General features: G+C 42.4%; 1 protein-coding gene across 1 annotated transcript in view; it reads right to left on the bottom strand.

Moving 5' to 3' along the window:
- The window catches only part of thada (THADA armadillo repeat containing), a gene marked incomplete in the record, with an annotated part of 71,220 nt that overhangs the window by 18,666 nt on the left and 42,283 nt on the right, over positions 1-10,271 (bottom strand).

The following is a 10,271-nucleotide window of genomic DNA, read 5'->3' as shown; positions in this document are numbered from 1 at the left end:
CATTACTACTGTTAAGGTCCAGTGTGTAGGATTTAGTGGCATCAAGCGGTGTAGCTGCTGATTGCAATGCTCATGCCTCACCCTGCCAAGCATGTAGGAGAAACTACGGTGGCCGTGAAACTCACAAAAAACACACAACACCCCTATCTAGAGCTAGAGTTTGGTCTGTCTGTTCTGGGCTACTGTAGAAACATGGTTTAACGTGGTGGCCTCCATGGAAGAGGACCCACTCTCTCTGGAGAAACGCTTATTATAAGGTAACAAAAACACAATAATTTCTATTCTCAGGTGATTATAGGTAATGAAAACATACTTATTAATATTATATTACATTTCTGCCAATAGACCCTCTTAAACGTTACACACTGGACCTTTAAATTAACATTATTTAGAATTACTGGACATTTTCTGTTAACACGGAGGCAGCGGGCTTCATGACCTCTACTGCAATCAGCCTCAAGGGGGCCATCGACATGTTTTGGCTTCACTTTCAAAGAGCTGTTATGTTGTCCGTCTCTATATATGTCGATGGTAGTGACTAATCCACAGTGAAGCAAGAATTGGAAATCTTAACTGAAATTAAGTTACGTGCATATGTGGGTAAATGTTTTTGTTAAAAGTGGTTTTCTGGTTAAGTCTGACTTGAGGCAGTCTGGGCCAGTCCAAAGTCGACATCAAAAATTATTTTTGAAGACATAATGTAGAGTCAAACAGCCTGAGGGATGTTAATACTACACTGTCATCCCACCAAGTGCTGGGCACTGGGAAGTATCCTTTAACCACATGATGGACATGTTACCCCCTCTAGACATCCTTCAGTCAACTTGACCTCTGGCCCCCGTGGAGGAAATATGTGACTTCGTAAACACTTCTGTAACTGCACTGTTTCTGTTTCTGTAATAGTGACAGAAAATGTTGAAGAATTCTCAAAAAGTCTGTTTCCCATTGGAGATCAAATATTTTTTTTCATTGTGGCTGATGTGACAGTGTGTGATTGAGCCAGTTTGTAGCAGGTGGACTGGTGGTTGGGAGTGTTCAGAGGCCAGGACACAGGCTGGCTGGCTGGCTGGCTGGCTGGCTGGCTGGCTGGGGTGTGTATTCTGGGCCTTGGTAAGTATACTCTTTAAGCCGGGGCCACGGCCACAGACCAGTAGGAAGCCATTCATTATGCTGTGCAGGGAAGGAAACGTGGGGAAAAACCAGGCCGACCACGTAGCACCAAGCCTGGCCACTGAGTCCTGGCCTGCCCCTTCTCTTCTCCTGCAGTCTCCACGCCCAGGCAACACCCACTGGCTTGTACAAACAGCTTCCACACCCCTGGGTCCTTCTTCCACTCGCTGTCACTTTCAAAGGGCTTTTCCACCTACACGGAGCCAGTGTTGGAACCGATTCCCGAACCAAGTATCGAACTTTTCCAAGTGATTCCACTGTCAAAAAGCTGGTTCTAAAGGATCAGTCCCACTTGAATATTCACTGAGCCTCTTATTGACTTCCTTAAATCTCATGTGACTGACAACTCCAAGAATACGTCTCCGATATCCGTGTTCTGCAAACAGTTCTGGCACATTCCCAGTCACAGCCATTAACAGTACAAACTCAGATCAAACTGTCAAACTAGGCAGTGCTGATCAGATATGAATCAAGATTCTGTTACTGCGTTGACTAATTTTATCTCCTCAAATCTGTTCACTAACTGTTACTGTTTATCTGTAATATGAGATTGTGTGTGACCAGGTGAGCCACCATTGTTTCCTGCTATGGACGAGTTGCGCTGCTCAACGTACAAGAGTAATCCACAAACCGATTACGTTACGTACGTACATAACCTCACATTACGATAGGCTCACAGTTGGTCACAGCTCATCTGCGTAAAACTTCTATCTGCAAATTTGCACGTTTGACCAGTTGATGCAATGCTCTCTTGATGTACCTTGTGATTGACAAAAGAGAAGTAAATAATTCGAGCAGCATCCTATAACCCTGTTTGTTCATTACAGTGCTACCAGACTAGAATAATCTTGATTAACTATGTTTGGACAGTTGCATCACATCGGTTTGGATGTCTGGCAAGTCTTAAATCAGTAAAAACAGCTACATTCTGGCCTCTTGCACTTGTTGGATTACAACCCAACACGTCAAGGGCAGAGTAATGAGACCATATAAACCAAACCAAGGTTGTATGGAACCAAACAAATCATGGGCACTGAGGAAAGTGAGGAGGCCCAATTTCAGGAAAATTTGAGAAGATTAAAACATTTCTTCATATCAAAAGCAGCCTTGGATGGCATAGTAATATAAAGACTGTAAGTTTTGACTTAGTGGTCAACAAATCATCTGGCATTAAACTCAACAACAATCATGTTTTAAGTGACGTGGAAGTTTCTGGCTTCTCCTCAGAATAGTCTTTTTGCTTGCAGGCTGCTGAAACCTGCAAACCAAAGTCAATTCTCAGTAATTGTTGGCATGCTTTGTGCTCAGTTCTATTACATCCAGTTATGAAATTGGTTGACTCATTCAGAAGCACAGGGCGGCTCATTAAAAGGTTAGTTTTGAAGCAGCTCCAGTGCCAGTGTTAGAGCACTATGTCTTCATTCCTTCTCTTCCCTCCACTCCACAGCTACACCTCATCCACCGGCTTGGGAAGTCCCTGCATGGGAGGCTCAACCGGCTCAATCCAGCCCAGCACAGAGAAAACCGGAATATTTATAGAAAATGCTGCCTCCCTGTTCCTCCTCCCAAAGACAGAGTACAGAACTACACCCCATGTGGGAGGAGATGCTGGGATTGGATCAAGCTCAAATGAATGGGAGACGATAGCACAGCAGCACAGAGACCTGGTGCAGGCTCATTTTTGTTCAGCACATTTCAGGATTTTTCCCTTGAAAGTGTCTAAATGTGGATTGTTTTGTCTTTTTGTGTTTGTTGACACATACACAGTCCAATGTATAGTGAAATGTGTCCTCTGCATTTAACCCATCCTGAGCACTAGGAGCAGTGGGACCAACTCCAGATCTGAGCCAGGGCACTGACTGGAGAATATACTCCTAAGAGAACCTAATATACATGTTTTAATGGTGGGGGGAATCCGGAGCCCTTGGAGGAAACCCACGCAGACACGAGGAGAACAAACTCCACACAGAAAGGCCCTGTCACATTCACCCAAACAGCACCTGTCATTCCCAGCTCATCTCCCATCCATGTACTAACCAGGTCCGACCCTGCCGAGATTGAGTGTATTCAGGGTGGTACGGCTGTAAGACTATAAGGCACCATGCTTTAATTAGTCCGGCTGCATCCACTAAACCTAAAGGAACCTTTTACTTCTTTGAATCAAACTACTACACACTCAGAATATTGAATAGTGAATTTAATTTAAGAAGGTTGAAAACATTTAAAAGGTGCCCTGTGGAGTTCAGTGTTCTGAACATTCTGCAAATTCTTTCTTAAAACCTACATTGTTTACATCCAAAACAAGTGCTGAAGACCTTTAAAGGCCCTGACCATAGCACTTGTACTCAAAAATACTGATTAAAATATCAAAAATATAATTATTGAGAAAAATACTTAATACTTACATAATTATTTACACAACTTCATGATGACTCATACTCTGTCATTCATTTTCACTTTCATTTTTACACAGTATCTGGCTCTAAATGTTCCACTATACAAGCTTATTGCTAACTTTGTCGTTTGGTGCTGGGCAGGTAGTGTACGGTAGCTTTATAACTTCTTTTTGCTGAAAACAGCTGTGGTAGATGAAAGCGACAGTAAAGTGCTGCCGAGCTGGATGAAAATCCTCTGTGTGTTTGTCATTCGAGCTTTCATGTTAGACATATTAATTTCATCCATTATTAATGAAAAGATATGGATTAGTGCAGCTTTAATTCTCTAATAACCTTTCAACTTTATCACCCTAGTAGCACAATCAACCCCCCCTCTAGGGATTCAGGTTGCAACTTCAAAGAGCAGAAAAACATTTTGTGGCAGTGCTAAATATGAAAAATATCAAAACCTATTTGTACGCCTTGTTTTCTAGTGAGGCGTTTAGCTGCGTGTGTGTGTGAGAGTGTCTTTCTCTGTGTGAGTGTGTGTTGCAACATGCCTTACTCCTCTTTTGGGCCTGGTAAAAATAGTGGTGGTGGATGTGAGGTCCCTTCAGACTCTGTTATCAGCCTGCCCTGCTGTCCCTCCCACTGCCGCAACCACAGACTGACCACACGCTGCAGCGAGCACACACACATACACACAGCAAGTGCAAGTGCAAATAATTGCACACCAATTCATGGCTCAGTCCAGTAAAACGCACGCACAAAGAAACATATAAATCGGCATTCACATAAAACCAGATAGAGGTTAGGCAAAGTGTGGACGCGCCCAATTAGGCAAAAAGAGATCCCAATAAAGACGGGCTAAATATAAAAACAGAAATAAACACACTCTCTCGCTCTATATAGCCGTATTCCTGCACAAACAAAGCTTATATATGCACTCTAGACACAAAGTCATACTCTCTCACATAGGCACATGGGCGTGACAACCAAGTAATTTAGTGGCGTGTGTATGTCTGTGTGTGCATGCAAGAGCTGTGTTATTACATCTTTGTCAAAAGTTACAGTAGTGGATCTCAACTAGGCCCGAGGGAGCAGTTACTTATTTCCATTATGTCCAGGGAGACGTATATATTTTAGTTCTGGCAGCAAGAGTATGCGTGTATGACTGAGTGTGTGTGGAAGGGTGATGATCTAAAGCAGTAAAATATAAAGCAAAAGGTCCCATCTAGATCCAGTGTTTGGTTCGTCTGTTCTGGGCTACTGTAGAAACATGGGGGCCTCCGTAGAAGAGGACCCGCTCCCTCTGTGGCTCATTCTAAGCTAACCAAAACAAATTCCTCCATTCAGCTGATAATACACCAATGAAAACATACCCATGAATATTATATTTATATACATTTCTACCAATTTATCCTCCTCAATGTTACACACAGGACCTTTAAGAAGTTTCTTCACAGTTCACAGTCTCTTAATTATTATTTAATTACTATTTCTGAGGTCAAGAATGAATTTTTAGTAGATTTTCAGAAACGGATCATCTGCAGCATCAGCTGACCTGGATTCTGTTGTAGTCACTCACATTTAGGAGTTTTGTCTTTGCCCTTATCAAGAATGAAAAAATTATATATTACATTATATATTTAAGATAGATATATATATAGAAAATTGTAAATAGTTAATTAAGTTTACTTACATGTTTTTTTTGGGGAGGTTTGAGTCGAATCTTCATAGATGAACAATTAATATAAATACTATGTAAATTGCAGTTTTTTGAAAAAGGCATTGCATAGCATTGTAACAAAGTGCTGTAGTTCTGAAGAGATGTTCCGCCTTACAAATATTCTCCAGATTTAAGAAAACATGTTTGGTGATTTTAAGTTTTATCAATGAAAATTAAACTAATCATGAATCATAACGCAGTCGCAAAATCTCTTAAACTAATCGCAGTAAGATGTTTTTACCGTATCGTGCAGCACTAACTGTTCATCAGAGGATAGAGTTGGCACAATAATACTGCAAAATGGGTCTGAAAGCTCTGGAAAAAGCTGGTAAGAGGACCTTGAGTTACTGGAGGTCCTGGATTCCTTGAGGAATTTGAAGAGAAATTAAATCATTGGTAATCTCAATCATGACCAGATTAGAAGAAGATTAACAATAGTACAGAAGACATGTATACAACCTAAAGCAGTGTTACTGTTGATCCATAAACACAGTGCATTAAAGACTTTCTTATGTGGCCCCCACTAGCTTACAGTGTTTCAAGGCTCCGACACCAGTATCAAAACCTCAGGATTCCCTCTGGATTAGATAAATCTCATGTCATATTAGCAACAGGCTGGCTGAGGTTTACAGGCCCACACATTCTTTCACTGGTTCAACCCCAAGGGTTTTCTCAGAAAGCCCCGGTAGACCACTGGCCAAAGGCAGCCGCCCTGACAGCAGACCAAAAGACAATTATTGGAAGAGAGCAGAGAAGAATGCGTTTGGGAAAACAACACCAACATCACTGCCGCCAGAGGAAGAGACTCTTAATTCTCGAGCCTCCTTCTCCTTCATCTGATTTAGCCTCTGTTGTGGAAATACACAAAGGATTACATCCGTCGAGTTGGCCCTCCTCAAACCACCACAGGCCGCAGCTTTAATACTTCTGGCCTGTACCAGGCATTGTGGGCCAGGGCTGTTGCTGGCGCGTGTCGAGAGCGGAGTTCGGTGTCGGTTTGGGTTAGTGCCGGGTCTGTCCGATGGGCTTGTTAAGGTCGGTTCTGGTTGTATCAACAGAGGTTTGGGGCACGTTGGAGTGATTGAAGTGATTCCAGTGTGTTTTAAGTTGCTTTATCAAAGAAAAGGGCCCCACACAGGCCATCCAGAGGACGGGACTGCCTCCAGTTGAACCAATAAATCTGTCGGATCTTGGCCTTTCATTGAAAATCTGATATCAGTCGGTTAGTTCTGTCTTCACGATCAGGTTACTTTAATGCGTTACTATTATCTTAAGTTTAAAGGAGAACCTACAGTAAGTTATTTAAAACTTTAAATCATTTCCAACTGAAAGAATTAATTTCAGAAGAATCTCTTTGATCAGCAGATTTGTCCGCGGGGAAAACTAAATCCAGGTGAATCGTTCAGATCAGTTCAACTTTGGTGAACTCTGACACACAAATCTGTGCTGTCGATTAACAGCCAATTCATTCTGGACAGTGCTGAAGTTTGAGGGTTAGCCGGAGAGTCCAGAACAGTTTAGAGGCGATCTTAGCGCCACAAATCGCTTTACATGACATGCCACATTCACCCATTCAAACACTGATGGCAAAGGCTCATTACAAACAGAAACTAACTCATTCACAAACATTGAGGGAGAAATTTGGGGTTCAGTTCAGGGTTCAGTTCTTGCCGTGACTAGACTTCTTCCAGCTGGTTAACACGTTAGCGGTTAATTTTCCTGCTACCAACTTCACACTGCGTAATTTCAGCCCTGATATTGTCAACTTTTTTGGGAGATCCCTGATATACGTCCCCAGATCAGAGGCAAATCAGTACGCACTCCCGTGAGGAGGATCGCGTTATGTGAACAGTCAGTGAGAGCAGAGACAGCAAGCCTCTCTCTCCAGCACCAGACAGGAAGCAGCAATCCAGGTAGTTTGGTAACAGTCGAGAAAAAAACTCATAATCCAGGAGAATCCACCAACCAGCACTTATTGTAGTGAGAAATCTTAATTATTGAAACTTTATCAGCCTTATAAAGTCTCTCAATAGCTTCAAATGAATGTATGGCACATTTTATTTTTCAGAATAACCAGGACTACTTGAAAATTATGAAAACTTTGATGAGAATAGCTGTAATCAAGATTTTTGATGGATTATATAAAACTTTTGAATTTAATTGCATTTTATCAGAATTCAGAAGCTGTCAAATAATCAATAATAATTAATAATAATCAGTGGTATCTGTGAAGTTTAAACAGACAGGAAGTATAACTTACTGTACGACAGTCTCATAACCAATAAATAAAACCAACCATCACTAACCTTTCTGACTTCCCAGGTGTCAAAGGTCAACTACAAGAATGTGAATAATTTACAAAAGCATCATAACCAATAAATAACAGCGGCAACTTTTCAGTGAACTCTTTACAGCCTCTAACACCATTACAATAACATATAATGAGCAGTTATAAGATGATAGCTCATTTTGCTTATAGAGACCAGGGTTATTGATACGTTGATTGACAGCTAGACCAATCAATCCATTTGTAAGCCTCACTTTAACAGTGAGCAAGACGCTGCCTTTCCACTGGGACTGATAGGGAGAAGTGAAAACTGGTATTGTGACTAACAGCTGTGAAAAAATGTATGAATTTGTATTTCTGGCAAGATGTTGGGTGGTTATCTTTAAAAAAACAAATCATGTTTGAGCCGTTACAGGTCCTGATCCTTGAAGCGATTCTGCTCACTGAAGCGTTTTACAACAGCCTCAAACACAAGCCAGTAAAGAAGAGAGGTCAAATTCCTACGACGGTATAGAAGAACTGCAGCATTAGGAAGAATGAAGTGGGGCTGGATGGAAACGTTTTCTTGTGTGCGGTTATCAGAGCTCTTCACTGAGTGTGTGAGAAAGTCAGCGGGGTGGTACAGCCTGCCTCAGTAGCTGTGATGGTTCCCAGCTCCACACTTGGCCCACTAACAGTTGTTCTTTGACAATAACAGAGGAAGTCATTTCTCCCTGGAGCGAAAACATCTGCTACCTGTTACACACACACACACACACACACGAAATGAAGCATATTAACATACATTAGACATCTCTCAAGGCGAAACACAATGTCCTCATCATCTCAGCATAAACACACTGCCACGCTCCTTTTCCTTTTCCCGAAGTCTAAACATCTCACACGAGTGCAGAATATTTGACACACACTCCGCAGGCTGCATATCTCCTCTATCAGTGTTTGTGTGTGAGATGCTCCCCTCCACACGTACGCTGCAGACCTCTATCTCTGCTTTACTATGTTTAGACCACTTCACCTGCATGCATCTTCCCACAGCTAGACACTCCTCACATATCTGCCTCCATCATCTCCATAGTGCCCCCGCCTACCTACACACTGGCTATCTATAGCCTGGTTACAGATGGTCCCTATAGATACACAGCACTGTCAGGACTGCTGTCATGAAGTCAGAAAGCCTCTTCAGTCAGATGTGCTTGCAGCTGTGTCAGAGAGGTCGCTATGCAATCTGGGAAACAACAAGACAAGAAGGAAATTGGGGAAATTGTGGAAACAAAACTAAATTGCAAGTTCCTTTCTTTGTTTGGGCTCAAGGCAATAAAAACAGGATAAACTGAAAGGTTTGGAGCTTTTCAGATGAACTGTGTGCATGACATGGCCAACATAATCATTGGTTAACAGTGAACAGAAGATATGTTTGTAAGAGTTATTGAAAGTCTAACAGAGGCCTTCAAAGAGGAGATAAGTGTGCGTGTTCTTCTGTTATAAAGCAGTATTATGGGAATAAAGAGCCCTCTTTATTCTGTCAGGGACACTTTAATACTAAACTTTTATTTTAGTAAATATTTTAATATTTTACAAAATTACCATCAATGCAGATTGTAGTAATAGGCTACATTAATAAATAGGTTACTACAAATAATTATAACTTCTGATTTAAAACCAGGACAAAATATGACAGGAGTCCCGTGTGTTGGGTTATTTCTGATATTGTCCATCAGAACAGACGTGTTCACAGGTCCAGTGTGTGGGGTTTGATGAGCCGGTGTGCTTTTGGTGGAAGGAAAAAGGAAATTGAATGGCAGAGGAAGGCCTGCAGGCATCAGCTGTGTTATATCCCATACAGACATGTGTGAGTGCTATACAGCTTCACCCTCTCGTCTGGACGGTTAGAAGAAACCATTTTAAAGAGCAAAGTTAAAGCTTGAAACACAAATGTGTTTCAAACACAAAACAGCACAAATGAATGGGCTGCATGAACTCTGACATTTTCTGTCATCTTTCTGCTCTAAAGCCGCAGCGAACAAGTGTCGACATTTACTCCTACATGTCTTGAAGACTCTTTTTGCTCATCGGCCAATGCCAACTATCTCAAAATGCCAGATAACAGGTTTCTCCCCCCTGTGCTCGAAAGGGGTTGCTGTATAACGAAAGGGACAGGACAACAGGTGATACAGTACAGACATGACACACAAGACGACAGAGACACGGTGAAGATGAGACACAAAGAAGCTACCTCAATACGATCTCAGAAAGAGACCGGACAGAGGAGCACAAACAGAAGAGAGAGACGGAGATGGAAGAGACAGACAGCAGAGAGAGGGAAGTGATGGAGATGGAGCTGATGAGACAAATGCAGAAACAGGAGACATCTGGGGAAGTGTCACACATGGCAGCCATGACAGGAAAACAAACTCAAATCCACTCTCCACTCCTGAAATCTCCTCTAAGCCTTTAAGAGGACCACCTCCCCTCCTCTCCCCTCCTCTTCCTCGCCCTCACCAGCCTTCATCCCACAGCGGACCTCCCTGCAGTCCCGACCGCTACCAAACCATAAGTTCTCCATCAATAAGAAGGCAGAAATCCTGAAGAGAGCGGTGCAGTTTTTTTTCTTTGTGCTGACCCCCCCCCCAGCTCCCTCACCGAGCCCATCAGTGGCGTTCAAAAAAAGGCTGCGGGAAACTCCCCTCTCCCCTGCTCCTCCTCCTCCTCC

This window comes from Morone saxatilis, unplaced genomic scaffold (assembly GCF_004916995.1).
Source record: "Morone saxatilis isolate NCDOM2014 unplaced genomic scaffold, NCSU_SB_2.0 Contig19, whole genome shotgun sequence".
NCBI lineage: Eukaryota > Metazoa > Chordata > Actinopteri > Moronidae > Morone > Morone saxatilis.
Note: the sequence above shows the minus strand (reverse complement) of the source record. Positions and strands in the feature narration are given on the sequence as shown.